General features: G+C 45.7%; 1 protein-coding gene across 2 annotated transcripts in view; it reads right to left on the bottom strand.

Moving 5' to 3' along the window:
* Nucleotides 1–17,801, bottom strand: part of TMEM63C (transmembrane protein 63C) — a 653,749-nt gene extending 635,948 nt beyond the window's left edge. For both annotated transcript variants that reach the window (XM_086937543.1, XM_086937545.1), the window contains exon 1: nt 17,687–17,801. The gene's annotated coding sequence lies outside the window, so the exon portion shown is untranslated. The remainder of the gene's footprint in view (nt 1–17,686) is intronic.
* Nucleotides 17,802–18,925: the final 1,124 nt, after the last annotated feature.

Genomic DNA, 18,925 nt, shown 5'->3' with positions numbered 1-18,925 from the left:
GATGCACTAAGATTATCACTAAGTATGGGCGAATTTTGCGAATCAGCGGTTCGCGAATTCGCATGAACTCGCCAAAAAAAAATCCACGAATTTGCGAATTTCCCCACGAAATTGCGGATTTCTTTGCGATTTTGCACTATACTTAACTGGAGTACTTTCTACTGGCTAATCAGTAAGTGCTACCTCGTTGGGTAAATGTATAGTGCTTTTCCTGCACTACAGCTGCGTAGGGCCAGAAGAGTTGCCTCCAGTGACAATGTCTGTGTAACTTTGCCATCGCGCCGAAGTGCGCCGGGGTCCCTCTAGTGAGCTGTCCATAATAGTGGGTAAAGGGCGGGAAGACGGTGCACACCGTTAGTGTGTGTGTGTGGGGGGGGGCAAACAGGGTGGGGGCTTCTTTGCGAGTTCACATGCCTCTTGCGTGTATAAAAAGGTCAGGCTCCGATCAAAGCAGCAGATGGGGAGAAAGATTTTACTGGTTACAGGAACTGCACGGGGATTGCACTCGTGAAAGTCAAGGATGCAAAGGCCTCCATCAAGCATCATAGCTAATTTTCGACTGTAGATATGGGGAGAAAGCACACCTGCCCAGCCTCGACAAAGCACACGATTTTTTGGGGCTGATTAACTTTGCCATCGCGCCGAAGGGCGCCGGGGTCCCTCGAGTGAGCTGTCCATCATAGTGGGTAAAGGGCAGGAAGAAGGCCTACACCGCTAGTGTGTGGGGGGGCGGGCAAACGGGGGGGGGGGCTTCTTTGCAAGTTCACATGCCTCTTGTGTGTATAAAAGGTCAGGCACCGATCAGAGCAGCAGATGGGGAGAAAGAAGCTACTGGTTACAGGAACTGCACGGGGAGAAAGCACACCTGCCCACCCTCGACAAAGCGCACGAGTTTTGGGGGCTGATTAAGGAGTTACTGAATTTGACCTTCAACTCGGACACCTGCTTTATCTATATCTGTAAGTGCTTCCTGTTCACGCTCGTTGTCTTCTTGTAACTATTCTCTGATCCTGCTTCGAGGGTCAGAGCAGGGTCAGAGAATAGTTGTAAGTAAGCAACGAGGCGCCGCTGAGGAAGCACTTACAGGGTTACAGCAGGTGCCCAAGTTGAAGTTAATTTCTTTGTAACCATTTTGTAAATGGTTACAAAGAAATTAGCTTCAACTTGGGCACCTGCTGTAACCCTGTAAGCACTTCCGGAGCAAAATTCGTCCCGCTCGCGAATTCGCAGATTTTGCCGCGATTTCGCGGATCGCGAAAAATCCACAAATACCGCGAGCGGAACGAAATTTCCGCCCATACTTAATTATCACCACCAGTAATCTTACAAACGGTGGACATTAATCTTGCCTGATGTGGTCACTAATGCAACACTAATAATATTAGTAGCTTGGGATAATTTTAATTGAGTTTAAGTAGCTCCTACTAAAACAGAGGTTGGACATCCCTTCTCCAGACCCTAAAGAAAGTTGAACGAATATATAATGCATACATGTATAAAGGTGCACATTTTCATCAAACCTCTTACCTACATAGTTACAGAGAACCTCAGATTCACAACTTGAAGCGAAAAGGCTACTTGTATTTTCAGGTCTTTCAAACCATTGTGACTTGTCCGACCACCTTAGCTGCTCACCCACCCACCATCCACCTGATCTACAGAAGACATATCCGGATCAGGATCTGCAGTGGGAATATGAGATTCTCGGACAGCCTAGATTCCAATGCAAACTCCTTTTATGGTTTTCCTACAGCAATTTGGTATTTTCTGCTTCATACAACATACACAAGCACATCTGATAAATACATTTTTTTTGTTTGTCAACCTTTATGGTTCAGTGCATAAAGGTAAAAAACAGGTTTCGGGATATAAAAAAAAGAACCTCAAAAACGAACAAATTTTGAATAACAAATAAAAAAAAAAAAAAAATCAGAGTGGCAAGGTCCGGTTGCGGAAGAATTGGACAAGAGTTCGAAATGACAGCCCTGTGCAGAAATTGCGATATTTTTCATTCAGTGGACTGGTGACTCTTATAGGCAGACACATGTCAGTCTGACTGGGACTCTTGCACTATACCGACCTCCAGGAAACCTTTCAGTTTTCCTATTGGCTCGTGTATTTCTGTACCTATGGAACTGATATTAGGGGGTGCAACAAAGCGGTCTGGTGTTGCTTATGCTGCAGAAACACAGGGCCATACCTGGAAGTAGACCCAAGGAAAAACCACACACAAACAGATGGGCTTGCATGATTTGTGAAGCGTTACACATTGGGTGCTTGCTCACGCTGCAGGTCATGGCCCAGCTGTAAGGAATGCTGCTCTGCCGGTTCAGAAATCCCACAGAGCTGAACTGTCTCAGTACTTTATTGATGGAAACTGTCCAAGACAAATCTTGACAAATGGGTCAACCTATGTCGTGCTGCAAATAGCTAGGCCGGTTATGCTTTTTAAGCATATGCACCGCCACACGCACTTCAGCCTGTCAAAGGCCAAAGGCTCATTTAATAAGTGAAATGCTCCCATCTTGCCATGCTTTGACAATCAAAAATTGCTCACTAGTAATGCATGCAAAACTTCAGACTGGCAGAATACCTCGTCACGATCAAAAACAAACTACAAGCAAATGACAATCCTAGAGCAAAACACAAAGATGACAGGTGGATTATTCGCAGAAGTTTCAGCCACTGTCAATCACTCAGTGGCACATTCCATTCCACTGTTTTTATGCTCACTATGGTACTTCGGCCATATGCAAATCAGCCATGGTTCCTGGTCCAATAGGAACGGTCGAGCGGTCAGGCCAGGTCCTCTCCAGAAGGAATACAAGTAACCCCTGACCAGTTTTGATATCCTAATCAGTAGAATGCAGCTCGAGTCCTATGGCACCGTGAGCACATGGCCCAGGTCTGGGCATATCCTTCCATCCTAAACTTGGCGCTGTTGGACTTGGCCCTCTCTGCAGGGTCAACCCCAAAATTCGTGCCTCCAGACAGCCCGCTTTCTGAACCATTTTAATTAGCTTTTAGAACTCAGTGCACTTTACCACTGCTAACCAGCGCAAAAGTGTTTGTGCCAAGGGTAAAACTGCCTTGCACCCAATCATACTTATAAGTTCCTAGTACAGTGGTACTACATGTACCTAGGCCTGTAAATTAAATGCTACTAGTGGGCCTGCAGCATTTATTGTGCCACCCACTCAAGTCGTTTTTTTAGGGGAGAGGATGTAGCCTTACGTTTAGAGCGGTCGACCTTGAAGCGGAGGAACCTTGTTCAAGTCTCGGCAGGGACGCTCAACATCCTGTGATTCTGGGCCAATCACGTAAGCACTGTGTACCTAACAACGAAGAAAGTGTCCATCGGTAACAAAACTGGTGCTCATGTAAAGTGATTTGATACCCGGTATCTTCGGGTTGATGTTGCGCTATATAAAAAACTCATTACAACCTCAGTGCAGTTTTAAACTGATTTGAACCTGGCAAAATAAACTGTTTGCTAGTCCTAAACCTCTTTTTTTAATATGTGTAACCCTTAGGGTAGGCCGTAAATAGCCCATAGGGCAAGGTGCATTGTATGTAAAACTTTGGACATGTAGTTTTACATTTTACATGTCCTGGTATTGAAAAACTACAAAAATCGTTTTTCACTACTGTGAAGCCTACCACGGTCGTAGGATAATATGGGGTTATCCTATTACATTTAATAAGTGCTAGTCTTTGATTGACCGCAGGCAGAAATGTCCTGTTTTACCTCCAATAAATTGCAATTAAAAATCATCTTTAAATTGAAAGTCAGATTTTAGATAAAAATTTTAGAAAGGCCACTTTTAGAAAGTTGTACAAAAGGGGGTGGTGATGGACGGAGCATCTGAATCAATCAAACACTCATACCCAGTGAAAAGATCGGGGTTTAATCCATCCCCGTTCTTTAGCCCACTCTGCCACCTCAGTTCAGACATGTCTATATGCAAATCAGTCTGACCCTGTGCCTCATGGGAACAGTCCAGCCCGAACTGCCAAGCCATGTCTTCCCTGGACCGGAAACAAGCTTCCGAGGACCGGTTTCTGGCATTCCTGCCGTCTTCAGCCCGGCTTGCTTGAATCCAGTGGCAAAGTGAGCAAGGAACTCACGTCTGAGCATACCCTGCCACACTTATGGCGGCCAAAAGCGGTACTTTGCCATTGGATTCAAGCAAGCCGGGCTGAAGACGGCTGGAATGCCAGAAACCGGTCCTCGGAAGCTTGTTTCCGGTCCAGGGAAGACATGGCTTGGCAGTTCGGGATGGACTGTTCCCATGAGGCACAGGGTCAGACTGATTTGCATATAGCCATGTCTGAACTGGGGTGGCAGAGTGGGCTAAAGAACGGTGATGGATTTAACCCAGATCTTTTGACTGGGTGTGAGTGTTTGATTCAGATGCTCCGTCCATCACCACCCCCTTTTGTACCGCTTTTAGCCGCCATAAGTGTGGCAGGGTATGCTCAGACGTGAGTCCCTTGCTCACTTTGCCACTGGATTCAAGCAAGCCGGTCTGAAGACGGCTGGAATGCCAGAAACCGGTCCTCGGAAGCTTGTTTCCAGTCCAGGGAAGACGTGGCTTGGCAGATCGGGTTGGACTGTTCCCATGAGGCACAGGGTCAGACTGATTTGCATATAGCCATGTCTGAACTGGGGTGGCAGAATGGGCTAAAGAACGGTGATGGATTAAACCTAGATCTTTTGACTGGGTGTGAGTGTTTGGTTGATTCAGATGCTCCGTCCATCACCTCCCCCTTTTGTACCACTTTTAGAAAGTTCTCATTTTCCTGTCCTAAACATTCTGAGGTTTTCTGGTAGTTTCCAACTGCCTTGGCCTATTAATGGCTTCCCCACCAGAAAAAGCATATTGGGCCCAAACAGTGAACAACAGAACCAGAGTGTAGCTGGGAGTAGGCCATCCTGCCAGAATGGGAGGGACGGAGCTGTTCCCCGTCTCACTTACGTTTCGAAGGAGCTGTCTCAGCACACTCACAAAGGACTTGATACCAGGCTTGTGTTGCTCTAGACATATTGGGACATGGGCAGGGAAGAAGGAAATTCCAGAATCATCTGTGGGGGAAAACTCCAGAAGTTTCCTCCACTTCAAAGCTGGCTCCAGGTATAAATAATGGAACCTCAGACCAACTCTCTAATACACTCCTGGGCTTCTGGAAGGCTTCAGAAGGACAGTCTTGTACTTCAGAGGACTGCCCTGCTGCTTGAGGCCTGCCTTGTTTTTCAGAGGACTGCCCAGCTGCTACCAGTGGACTGCCCTGCTGCTCGAGGCCTGCCTTTTTATACAGCATTCGATCCTGCCTGAACTTTTAACTGGATGTGTCTGAGCCTTGCTTGCCTCTTCTGGAATGAGTTCCTAGTTCCCAAAAGGTGCCTGCTTGAGTCCAGGACCCTTTGTTGTCATCATTTAAACTCATTCTGTAAAATCCTGAAGTTTTAAACTCTGCTTGCCAGAATCTGAGAAGGTAACTTTTTCAGTGGGACTAACCTGGTCTCTGTTTCCAGGCTTCACTCCATCACAGTGGGACGCTTGTACTAGTGAAAGAAGCATGTGCCAGTGGGCAGTGGATGCAGCTTGCACCTGTGAGCAGAGTAGCTTGCACCAGTGAGAGCCGCTTGCAGCAGTTAGTAGGGAGTGGGACGCTTGTACCTGTGAAAGAAGCACGAGCAAGTGCACACAGCTCGCACCTGTGAGCAGAGTGGCTTGCGCCAGTGAGAGCAGCTCGTAGCAGTCAGCAAAGGGTGAGAAGTTTGACTGCTGAAAAAAGCTCTTGGGCAGTGGGCGCAGCTTGCACCATTGGGAGGTGCTCTCGGTGGGAGCAGATTCAGTTCAGCAGAGAAGCTTCCACCAGTAGGCAGTGGGGAGCATTTTATACCAATGGCAAGTTGGAGAAACTCATGTCTGTGGGATAAGCTCAAAACAATGGGAATATGGAGTTGCAAGCACTGGTGGGAAAGCTTGCATTGATTAGTGGTGAGAGTAGCTTACAGCAGTATAAGTGGAAGAAGCTTTATGCTGGTGAGCGAAGCTAGTGCCTGTGATCTGTGGCTGCATCTCACATTGGTGGTTAGTGGTAGCAGCTCACGCTAATGTGCAAAGAGAGCAGCTCCGCTGCTGTGCATGACGTCAGTGCTCTAAATCAGACATTCAAGAAGCACTAGAATGACCCAAGTGCCTAGAAGCTGCTCAGGGTTTAGTGTTTTGTACACATACAAGAGTTTGGATATGGGACACAGCTAACTTTGAAGTTTTGAATAGATGTAGACTTGTATTAGAATCCACCCTACGTGAACTTGTATCTGTGAAACATAAAACACAAGCAAGTGTATCAATGATAAACAGTTACTTTGAATAAACTATTCTAGAGATGTGTTATGCATGACATCTTTGGTATGGTATCCCACCAAACATTTTACCTTCACTCCCTTACTTTGCTGAACTCATTTTGTTGCCATTAGGACTGAGTAATTTACCTATGCTAACCAATTCCATGGTGCATTGCAAAATTGGACTATACCCAATTGGAACATTTAATTTACTTGCAAGTAAATGGTACTACATGTACCCAGGACCTGTAAATTAAATCTCAATAGTGTCCTTCATCATTCATTGTGCCACCTAATAAATTAGTCTCTTAAAACATGTCTCAGGCCTGCCATTGTAGCTTGTAGTGCAGTTTAAACTGCTATTTTTACTGGGAAAAATAAACCTTTTCCTATGCCTAAACGTCTCTAATACGTATAAGTCAACCCCTAAGGTAGGCTCTAAAGACTCAGAAGGCAGGGTGCAAGGTACTTGTGTGCTTACGTTTTTACATGTCCTGACTGAAAAACTCCTCAAGTCATTTTTCACTGTTGTAAAGCCGATTTCTCCCATAGACTAACACCGGTTTACCTTATTACACACTTACTAAGTGCTAGCTTCAGTTAGGGTGTGTAATGATCACAGCAACAACCCTATACACCCACGGGGACCGGGATCCGTATTAGCTATATATACACACACACATAGTGCTGTGGGTCTCATTTAACATGTCGGAAACTCCTTCAAGAACTCAGGGAATCCTTCAATCAATATATTCATTTGACAATCCAGTGATATATTCTTCATTGAATCGCATATCAAGAAAAACAAACAGACTGTGAGGGTTCATTTTGCTAGCATGTATTATCCAATTTTATTCAGTATGACATGTTATCAAAAGTGCAGACGACGCAGTACTCTAGTGCATAAATACAAAAAACATAAGACACTTTACAAGGTCCCTGGTTCAATACATGATTTTTGGTATGCATGTGCATGAACAATTGCACAATCCTGAAGATCACACTCAATGTGGGAACCTAGGGAGGGGGAAATTTGCTGACGTTTGGACCCTGTGGGAGTAAAAGGGTCTCTATATGCACCTCAAATGTAGGAGTCTCAAGTACAATCGCAAAATAGAAAGACCAATGAAACACTCACCAATAAGGAGTATTACACGGACATACCATCCACCTCAGGGATACCCTCCCGAAAACAAAGGGAATCTTAATGAATCTAGAAAAGAACTGTAAATACCGTTCTTGTGTTTAAATTATTCGCAACACTTTGTCAAGTAACAGTTTGTACTCGAGCGTACACTAAATGCTTTTTATTGTTAATTTTCCATCTGAACTTAAATTGGATATATAGGGCCCCTGTGGCTCCTGAAATTAACCTGGAGTAGCTGGGGAAAGTAACAGTGGCACCAGGAGCGGCTCCTGACCTAAACAAGCATAGGCAAAGCCAAGAGGTCTCTCCTACGTTAGAAGAATTGGTTTTGCTGATATGTTTTAGTAATGTTGTACACCAGAGGGGCTGCTGTTCCGCATAGCTCAAAGTTAGTAGGTAAAGGAGAGTTGCATGGAGTGGAGTGTTGTAAAGTGGAGTAGTGTGGAGTGTTATGGAGTGGTGCAGAGTGGCGTACAGAAGAGTGGAGTGGCATAGAGAGAAGTGAAGGAGTATCATGGATTAACGCACAATGCTGTGGAGTACAGTGTCAGAGTTGATTAGAGTGTCGTAGAGTGGTGTGCCATAGAATGTCATAGAATAGTGTCAGAGGGAGTTGTGCAGAGGGTCATAGAGTGGAGTTGTATCAGTGTGGAGTAGTGTAGTAGAATGGCGTGGAGTGTCAGAGTGAAGTAGTGTGTCAGCGGAGCACAGTTTAATGGAGTAGAGCCTAATAGAGTGGAGTATCGTAGAGCGGAGTGTCGTACAGTGGAGTGTATTAGAGAGGCCTGAAGTGAACTGGCATAAAGTACAGTGCTGCAGAGTAGATTGGTGTATTGGTTATGAGTAAAGTGGTGCAGAGTGCATTGGAATGGCAGAGGGCAGTGGTGCAGGTTAGAGCGGAGCAGAGTGGTGCAAGGTAGAGTGGAGTAGGGCAGAGCCCAGAGGTGTAGAGTAGAGTGGTATAGAGTGCTGTGGCATAGCGTTGAGTGCAGTGGTACAGTGTAGTCATGCAGAGTAGAATAAGTGCAGGATTGTACAGTGGTGCAGAGAGCAGTGACAGAGTACAGTGGTGCAGAGTAGAATAGAGTGGCACAGAGTACAGTGGTGCAGAGTAGAATAGAGTGGCACAGAGCACAGTGACGCAGAGTGCAATGGTGTAGAGTGACGTGGTGTGCCGTGGCGTAGAGTCTAGTGACAGAGTAGAATGTTGTAGAGTATAATGGCATGAAGTGCAGTGGTGCAAAGTAGTAAGGGTAGGTGCAGTGGCGGAGCATGCATTCGTTTTGAGTAAAGTGGTGTGATGGCTTGGGGTGCAGTGGTTTAGAGTGCAGTGGCACAGCATGGAGTGCAGAGGCGCATAGTGGCACAGCCTAGAGTGCAGTGGCATGGAGTGGAGTAAAGTGGTAGAGTGCAGTGGCATAGGGTGCAGAGTCATAGTGCAGATTGTTCCAGAGTAGAAGGGAGTGGTGCAGGGTTGAGTATAGTGGGGCAGGCTAGAGTATAGTGGTGCAGGGTAGAACACAGTGGCTTAGCGAAGAGTGGAGTAGAGTGGCACAGCATTGACTGCAGTGGCGTAGAATGGAGTTGTGCAGAGTAGAGTGACACAGAGTGCAGTGGCTTAAAGCAGATTGTTTCAGCGCAGAATGAAGTGGTGCAAGGTAGAGCAAAGTTTCGCACACTAGAGTAGTGTAGGGTAGAGTGGCATCAAGTTCAGTGGCAGAGAGTGCAATGCGGAGTGTCGTAGAGTGTAGTGGTGTAGAGTAAACTGGGGTAGAGTGCAGTGGTGTGGCGTGGTGCAGGGTAGAGTGGAGTGGTATAGAACAGTGGAGTAGAATGCACCGGTGTAGAGTGCAGTGTGGCAGAGTGGAGTGGTGAAGAGTGCAGAGGCAAAGAGTTCAGTGGTGCATAGTAGAGTGGGGTAGAGTGCACTGACATAGATTAGAGCTTAGCAGAGTAGAGAGGAGAGGTGAAGAGGCATAGAATGCAGTAGCAGAGTGCAGTGGTACACAGTAGATTAGAGTGATGTAGAGTGCAGTAGAGTGTCGCAGAGTAGGGAACAGTGGCATAGAGTAGAATGGATCAGAGTAGAGTGGAATAGAGTTCAGTGATGGAGAGCAGAAGACCAGAGTAGTGTAGAGTTCATTGATGCAGAGTAGAGTGTCAGAGTGCAGTGGTGTAGAGAGCAGTGGCATGCAGTGGTGCAGAGTAAAGTGACGTAGAGTATAATGGTGTAGAGTAGAGCCCAGCGACATAGAGTGGAGTATAACAGTGGATCGTGCTTTGGTACGGAGTAGATTGGAATAGAGTGCACTGGCTTTGAGTAAAAGGCTGTAGAGTGCAGTGGCACAGGGTGGAATAGAGTGGCGTAGACTGCAGTGGCATACAGTAGAGTGTCATAGTGCAGTGATGCAAAGTAGATTAGAGTGGATTGGCATAGTGTGGAGCAATGCAAAAATTAGGGGCATAGAATACAGTTGTGTAGAGTACAGTGGTAGAGTGTGCAGTATTACAGAGTATACTGTCAGAGTGCAGAGGTGTAGAATGCATTAGCAGAGTATAGTGGCGTAGAGTGCAGTGGCGCAGAGTAGAGTGGCATAGAGAGCAGTGGTACAGAGTCTCAGAGTGCTGTGACAGAGTAGTTGGGCATGGAGTGCATTGGTTTTGAGTAAAGTGGTATAGAGTGCATTGACAGAGTGGTGCAGAGTGCAGTGTTGTACAGTAGATTGTTTCAGAGTAGAGTGTAGCAGTGCAGAGTAGATTAGAGTGGCGTAGAGTGGGTTGGCATAGACTGCACTGGTGTACAGTGGAGTGGTACAGAGTGGAATGCATTGGCATGGAGTGCAGTGGCATAGAGTGCAATGTTTCAGAATAGGGTGGCATAGAGTGGAGTGGTGTGGCGAGGTATAGAGTGTAGTGGCAAAGAGTGCACTGGTGCATAGTAGAGTAGGGTGGAGTAGAGTGCATTGGCAGAATAGTGTAGAGTAGAGAAGCGTACAGTGGGTGGTGCAGAGAAGAGCGCAGTGTGGAGTGGCATAATGTAGAGTGGTGCAGAGTAGAGTGGAGTGGGGTAACGTGGAAATGCATAGTATGGTAGCGCAGTGCCATTACAGATAAAACAGCTTCAATCGAAAATGACCATTACATTTGTATTCACATACAGTTTTACTGATAACCGTATACAGTATACAAACGATAATGTGTGGAAATGTCATCAGCCAATATATTAATTTAATCAGCGCAGTTCACTTACAGACATTTTAATTTTGATGTGTGCTAGAAAAAAAAAAAACACAACATTGTTCAGCCTCTCTCAAGCAGACCCCAGTAGCCAGCATGATTGTCACACAAGTCCTTTCACTTGGAATTCGGAGAAAGAAAAACAAACACCTAGCTCCCTGGAAGACACAGCCTGACATTTGACCTCTGTATTTGACTGCACAGGGAATGTGACAAGATAAGAACAAGATTTAAAGGCCTGAATACAGAAAGCGAGTTTGTGAAAGAAAAGGTTTGGGCAACGGGAGCGACAAACTCGGGCAGGACATCCTAAAGCAAGTAAAGCCAGCAAATGAGAGTTACAAACCACAAAGCCAATGGCAATCAACGGGTGGAATGCATTACTGGGTCAACTTTCTGAATGTCCCCAAGATGTCGTTAGCAAACGAGACAGCGGCGCTGTCCGGTTGGCTGCGACCTAAAAATGTGCCTCCAAGTGCTCCAGCCCACCGGGGGAAATGTCTGTTGGAATAAAAGGCCTGTTGGCCCCTTATGGTAGGGCTGGATTGGGTGTTATTTTTATTTTATTGCAAATACATTTAACAAATGACGAAATTAACAGGATTACAAAACAAGTGTAGAATGGTCAGGTACATACGAGAAGCAAGTAAAAATACTTTAACAAAAATATCCAATCAGACTGAAAAACAGGAGTTATGAATAAACATACATATCCAAAAAAAACTATCAGAAAAATCAGGAACAGTGGCAAGAAAAGAAAGTGATACTGACTCAAAAGAGAAGAAAAAGATTAAATGGATGGGGTAAATTAAAAATAAACACATGCAACAGTTATAAAATGTTCCCGATTACCAAGGCCCAGCTTGCCATACAACTGAAAAGTAAAAAAAATGGCTACTACTGAATACCGGTTTGTAGATGAAATATTTTATATGCAGTTATATTTCCTCGATAAAAAATATCTTTTAGTTAAACATCTGCTATATATTTTAATCCTCACTGTTTCTAAGTAAATAATTTACAAAATATTTAACCTATAGGTTAGATAGTTTGCTACAGTGTAGAGGTGCAACGACTTTGTATCAATAAATGTGTTACCGTGTAAGAGTGCAAACAAAGCGTGTCTATCAATACATCAAAACTGTGTTTTTGGGACTAGCTGTCGGTTAGCAAAAAGCACAGCAGACAGGTTGTTTTGAGATGCTGATATGGTGACAGGCAGACCTGTGAAGATTCAGGCTTTAAAAGAACAGATCTGCTAGTGTTTTGTTAGCTGTCAAAGAATGTTCGATAGAATATTTGATGAGAGAGGTGAGTAGAGAGATACATACAGAGCAGCTCTGGGTCCGTGTAATTTCCCCCTTGTACATTGCAGAGAATCGCAATTTTAAAGAAATCTTCAAAAAAGTCAAATTTTCAAAAACGTCATTGTAATAGTCATTAGAAGAAACCTGTAGGATCAAAAATAATGTTTTGACAAGCAGTGCTTATCCTCCCCGAAAAATCCACAATTAATTTCATACTTTGTTTATACTCTTCATTTTTTTTTTTTTTTTTTTTTTAACTATGGCAAAACATCTTTAAGGCTCAACCTGCCATGAGCTCCCTATAAGGTCCACAGTAATACACCACTATGTTAGCCTAATTGTCTGTTGTGGACCGCTTTTGCTTTGCACGCGTTACGAAGTTACACATTTGTTTTGTGCCACATTAGAAATAGACAAAAGACACACAATTGGTGGATGGAATGCAGAACAAATCAAAACTTTCATCCCCAGTCTAGAGAACTGGGTTAAATCCATCATTATTCTGCTCACCATGCCACCCCAGGTAGCAATAGGCTGCACATGTTTTCTGTTATTTAGTTCTTTTGCTGGGATTCAGTCTGAACATTTTGTACAAGGTCTAACAACACTGTGCCCTGATTTTCTCTGTGGTCGGTCACTAACACAAAGACATAACAAAGAGACCCAGCTGCTGTTTTCTAGCATGGCATTTCTTATCATATAGGCAGAGACTTGCCGTTAAGAATATAAGGAGTAGAATTTCTAGCAGAAGACAGACCCTGAAATGAGCATGTCATCCTTGCCAATCGGAGATACAGAGCAGCTAACTGCAAATGGCAGGTATGGGGTCCTGCTCTAATCCCAGAGATCTTTGATATATTATTGTGCTCACGTAGGGAGGTTAGGCAAATACATTATTTGCCATGGAAGGGCTTTTCATTGTGTACAGTCTACTAATCATGCTAATCACTCAGCTTACTTGCATATTTTTTCCTAATAGCAGCGCAGATAGAACATGATAGAACAGGACAGTTTCAATAAATACTGTACACTTTTCTCATTTCCCTTGGTTGTTTATTTTGGACAAGTATGAGTGAGAGAACGAAAAGTGATGACCTGTTACAGAGGTTCCCCGAGGGGACTACAGCATTGTGTTCTGGGGTGCCAACTTACCTATTACTCTGGTACGGAGGAGGCCAGGTAAAGCGCTATGAGCTTGTCAGGATACAGGCCCATAGTTACTGATGTGGCACGGCGACTCAGTACCTCCATAGTGACGTTCTGTGATCCCAGGCATAGTTATGTTTCCAAAACAGAATTCGAGCAACAAACCCTTACTCTAACCTAGGACACCACCCTACAATCTAACTCTAACCTGATCCTGAACTGGTCAACACCTCTTCCTAACCTTGATACTTACCATGACCCAAAACCTAAACTAACCTTAAGTGTTTCAGTATTTACTTAGTTGTTTTCGTCATCTCGGGGCTCCGTTAGGTTGCACTCTAGGTGAATTGGCCTTCCAAGATCATTCTACAAGTTGTAGCATTGATTTTTTGCGGCAACAGGGACGTCCACGAAGCTGGCACTTGAAGCGCTTCGAGTTTTTTTCTAGGAATCCTGGAGAAGAACGTCTAGTCTTTTTAACAAACCACAAATTTGTGGTTTTTGTTGCTTTTTTCACGTAGTCTAGGGCAGGATACACCTTAGCGTGTGTATACCACCCAGACTACCACCACTGGTCCTGACGAAAACCTTATACTTGCATCATGGTTGAAACATGTAGACCACTATTTTAACTCACTACACGACTCTTGACACCACCAGCCTACCTAATCAGGCCAAGGTGTCCCACTTTGTTTTATCCGTTGCCCAATCACTCCAGAATAAATTCTACGAGCGAGTACTATTGGACAACTTTCAAATATTCACTTCCAATCCTGTACATATAAAAAAACCTGCTCCACTGTAGTCAGTTGTCGCAGCACACCCGGATGGCACTCGGCTGTCCGGGTGGGACCCCGATGATGAAGCATGTCATCAACTAGGTTGGTGAGTGAGGGTTCTTCTAAAAGGACAAAATCTGTCCCCTGTTGTGTGGCACTGTGTGCACCTTGATATTATCTTGATAGAGGTATTACAAAGCTTCTAGGAGGTACTCCTCCATTTGTTGTTGAAAATTGATTAAGGGGACCAGGAGTTTCCTCCCTACCTACAGTCAAACACCCTTTCTCTCTCATTTGTTTCTTACTTCTCAGGACACTCTACAGTTGTTGATATTGAGCCATACTTTAACCTTTGCCCTATATCTGAACCGGACTCCTAACCCCAATCATATCCATAATCCGAACCCTGAATAGCAGCACTTCAAGAGTGGCATGAACCCTAATGCAAGCAAGGGACATGCCCCCTGAACACGGTTGGGTAATAAAAGATCTGAAATGACTTGATGCAGCAGGTCTCGCACTCATGTGGGCCTGCCAAAGGCCATGTGCAGCGTGAGGGGGTACGGGTTGGCCGGCAGAACTGGCTTTAGGGCAGTGCGATTGGTGCCACCGCACCGGGCACCGACTTGAGGTAGGGCGCCCTGTTTGTAAGTATATTTTTGTTTTAAAAGCACCTGCTGCTGCCGCCGCCGCGTTCCTTGCTTCCAGATATTTTCAGCCATCAATAAAAACGTCAAGATCACTCCAGTGATTAATGTTCCTGCTGGCGAGAGCTAGGTGGTTTCTCTAGTGGAAGTTTTAAATCATCATAAGGTAGTGCAGTGGGTTAATATGCCTGTTGCAAATAATGTGTACCACGTAGATGACAAAGTACAAATAATATAAATAGGTCAGTGGGTTATTACTTGCGTCCCATGGATCCTTTAGTTACTTGCAGTTTAGAAGTTAAAATCCTACTATAGCATGGTGAGCTATTAACTGTCATCAAAGAGCTGCATGCAAATTCTAAGATTTATATTTGAGCTATATGTTTTTTGCCCTGCCTTTCATTAGCTTAAACTTGCAAAAAGGGTTCATTTGGGTAAAAATCAATTCTTATTATTAAAAAGAACCCCTAACAATAATATGTTTTAAATTCTGAATTTGTGCTTTTCCAGACCTAGGACTTAAACTTAAACTATACTGCCTACCATTATAGATGACATGTGACTCCTACACCTTGTAGTCCTTTTATGTAACATTTCCTGTACACTGATTTACACACACATGATTGTCTCTGTGCCAATGTGTGTGTCATTTAAAGGGCTCTGACACCCTACACTGGTATGAGTGGCGCTCTAAAACAAAATCAGTCAGAGAAAGTGGTTATGGAGAATTGTGGAGCACTGTTAAATGGTGCTAGTGAGGGAATCCGTGGTACATGTGGTCATTGGGGGGGGGGGCACCATCAAACATTGTCACACAGGGCGCCACCAGTGCTAAAGCCTGCCCCCGTTGGCCGGACAGCCTCGCCAAAGTCTTGCTAAATGAAGGTAAATGTAGAAGGAACGGGTAAAGTAAGCATAACGTATACAATTTTATGCACAACTGATTATGGATGGATGGGCAGAGGTTTACTAAATGCTGGCCCTGCACCGAAACCTTGCAAACTCCCCTCCCGAGTGAGGCGATATGTTTGAGGGAAGCTAGCAGTAATCCCACAGGGGTGAAGCACGGAGCAGGCATTCACTCAGGCCAAGATTAGGGACTGGAAGCATTCCGAGGGCCGACAACCCACAGAGATTCTTGGGCCAGAGTAGCAAACTTGTACTTTATGCGGTGCTTCGGTGATAGGCTGGCCAGATCGTATGGAATGACTGCAACGTGTTCAAAGGGAAGCACCCCCATGTCTGATGAGTCACACTGCACGCTAGCTGGAGCGTCCTTGCGCAGTCTGAACTCATTGCTCCACTAAGAACTCAGATTGAGAAAACTCGAATACGTCACAACAGCGATCAAACATATTTGTAAGCTCTGGCGACAAGGAAAGTAAGGGTCAACCCCCCAGCGCTGTAAACATAGGGCTTCCCTGGAGTATTTAAGGCTAGACCCTCCCGGTCCAAGCTAGGAATCTGCCCAATTCACTATTACCTTCTGCAGTTTGTACGGACAAGGTTGGAGGAAGTGTAGTCTATCCCGAAAGAGGGTTCTACCAGAGAGTTTGGCAGTTGCATGAAAAAGTCAAACCTGCGTGCCTTCAACACAACTGAGAAGTGCACAACAAGGTCAGACACTCGAGTGCCCCAACCTCCCAGTAAACTCCAAGAGATCTTCCAGCTGTAAAGGTCGTTGAGGAAATGTGAATTTTCTATAGGGTGTGTCACTTTGCCTAAAAATTATACATTCGAAAAGGGAAGGAACCATGAAGGGAGCCAGGAAAAAACAAAAACATGCACTGTCTCAAGCTTCAAACGCCCAGTCGCTGTAGTACTTGTAGAGCTGAGTAAATTGACAATGGAATACACAACACTTAAAGTACCAGGATGTAAAGAGAAAACCTACGCCGAATGAGATACACGTTACCCAGGGAAAATTAACAAGAAAAAAACATAATTACACTCCCAAGCTCAGTTTGCGCCAGTGACTGCCCTCACCACACACTAACGAAAAGTCCACTTTTAGGGACTTTGAGGGGCTTTTATGTGCCCTCTGCCAGAGCAGCGTCAATGTCTTGTACCGAAAACCAAGTCTGCGTCGCCCCTGGGCGCGAGGGTGGATCTCTGCTGACCATTCCTGCCCAGAGGGACACTCCTTACAGTGTTTTTAACAAAGTGTACATCACATACTGCAGCAACTGGCGCGACACCACAACCTCGCGCCACCCAAAAGCTACCCTCACTCTTCACCCTCGTCCGACAACCCCCACCCCATCCACTACGAAGCCAGCGCATTGTGGTTCCATTCGTGCCCCTAGTACTATTTATACTATGTGGAAGATGTTAGTGGTCTTCTGTCCAATTAGATGTTCTTCCATCAATAGCTTGACCCCCCCTACCCACCCCAAAAAAAAAATCAAGCACGCTGGAGTATCCGGGTAACGGACTGAGTCATACGTTCATTCTCTGGAAATATCGTGGTACTGTAGCATCAAAACATGCCCCCACGCCGCCTGCTGTCTGCAGTCAGACATGCGCTGGGGCTGAACCAGTGGAAGATGTCGGGGGGGCTTCCCTCCGCGCCCACCCCCAGACCGTTAACATGCACCTGTTCCCAGGAGTGCCCCTCATGCACATGATATACGGGCAGGGAGCACAGACGAAAGGAGCGGGAGGGGCGGCGGCGCAAAGCGGGGGGGTGTCCAGGTCTCGAGGAGGGTTTCCCGAGGGTACCACTACACGCACGCGTTTGGTCTCCGCCACTCCGTAACGGCCAGTTTCTTCAAAGGAGGCTGCAACGCGCCACGGGAGGCGTGATTTACCACCTGTCTAGTTTTTATGTAACAATTCCTAAATGTAGACAAAGGGATTAAAAGCTCAACTCTTTAGACTGTCCCAGTATCATGTATGCAATTCTCTGATAAATAACATTAATGGTTTATTAGACTTCTGCCTGCCACGGAATACATCGCCTCTATTCCCCTCACGTGCTTTCCCAAGAGGCAGCCATAGCGGGTGCATTTCCCATTCCTGAGCCCCCCACTCTGCACAACGGTGGTGGCATTCTGTGCCCCTACCTGGACAGGGCTGCTACACTCCCGCTTCTCCCCTTCAGCCTCCTTCCTTCCATCAGCAGCGAAGAAGAGGAGGAGGCAGACCCCACCTGCCAAGGGGCCGTCTGCAAAGCGCCAGTCTCCTCCCTTTCCCAGGCACCGTCAGCAAAGGGTGCTCCTCCCTCTCCGGGAAGCGGACAGATCAGCAGCCCGGTCTGGCAAAGAGCCCTGCCCCTGACCGAGGAGCGCCCGATCTCGAGAGCGCGGCACAGAGGCAGAGACACTCCCGGGACTAGACGGCAGCTTCAGACTGCACGTTACCAGGGAGCGGGCAATAGGCAAACTGACCAGCGGCCGTGACGTGACAATAGCCAGAGAGATACAAGGGTACACGCAACATAGAGAATCTAGAAACAGGCAATAGAGAGACTGGGGACACCTTACACTAGAGAGCGAGAGAGAAGCGGGGCCAGCACAGCTAGTTGTCATGGACACCCGGGAACAGACTGCAGCCATATATACCATATTATAAGACATTGGTCAAAGGGGACCAGGCATTAGGCACAGAGACTGGGGGACTAGATGAACAGCCAGGTGTACTGAAGTTGAGAAACTCAAACTTGCTACATGAACACATGTACTAGAGAACGAAACACGTAACAGGCAATGTATGCACAGATATAGAGACAGGCTATGGGAAAAGCATGTAATAAAGGCAGAGAAATCCACAAACCGAGCAAAAGCCTGGGGCATACCCGGTACATCATTCATTGTACAAAATTCAGTGAAAAAAAATATTTTACAGGGAACCGTAAAATATGGGAAATAGTTCAACGTTCCGTGTGAAATGATAATTTTATCATTATAATAACATCCCCGGGCCCGAACTACTCTGAAGAGCTTTACCACAGGATATTACAGAAACGTTATGTAAATTATATGACAATGCTAAAATTGTAAATTGATACTTGCGCACTACTCACCCACAAGGGTCTCAAGGCGCTTGTACGAATACCACTGTGGAACCCATCCTGGCTTTCCCTGTGAGGCGTCCACTCCTGGGCACCCCCAAGGTGGAGACCAGGCATCCTTAGCTTTGTGGGGGCCGTTGTGCAGATTAAGCAAGCTATTGCCCAGAGTTGCAGAGTGGGACTCCATGATTGGAATAGGCACCGAGGCGAGAATTATCAGGTCCGTGGAATTTTGAGCCCAAGACCCGCCGAGGCGGGGAATTGAACGCTGGTCCCGGGCTAGACCTCTGCA

This window comes from Lissotriton vulgaris, chromosome 9 (genome assembly GCF_964263255.1).
Source record: "Lissotriton vulgaris chromosome 9, aLisVul1.2, whole genome shotgun sequence".
Lineage (NCBI taxonomy): Eukaryota > Metazoa > Chordata > Amphibia > Caudata > Salamandridae > Lissotriton > Lissotriton vulgaris.
The sequence above is the reverse complement of the archived record's forward strand: the minus strand, read 5'-3'. Positions and strand labels throughout refer to the sequence as shown.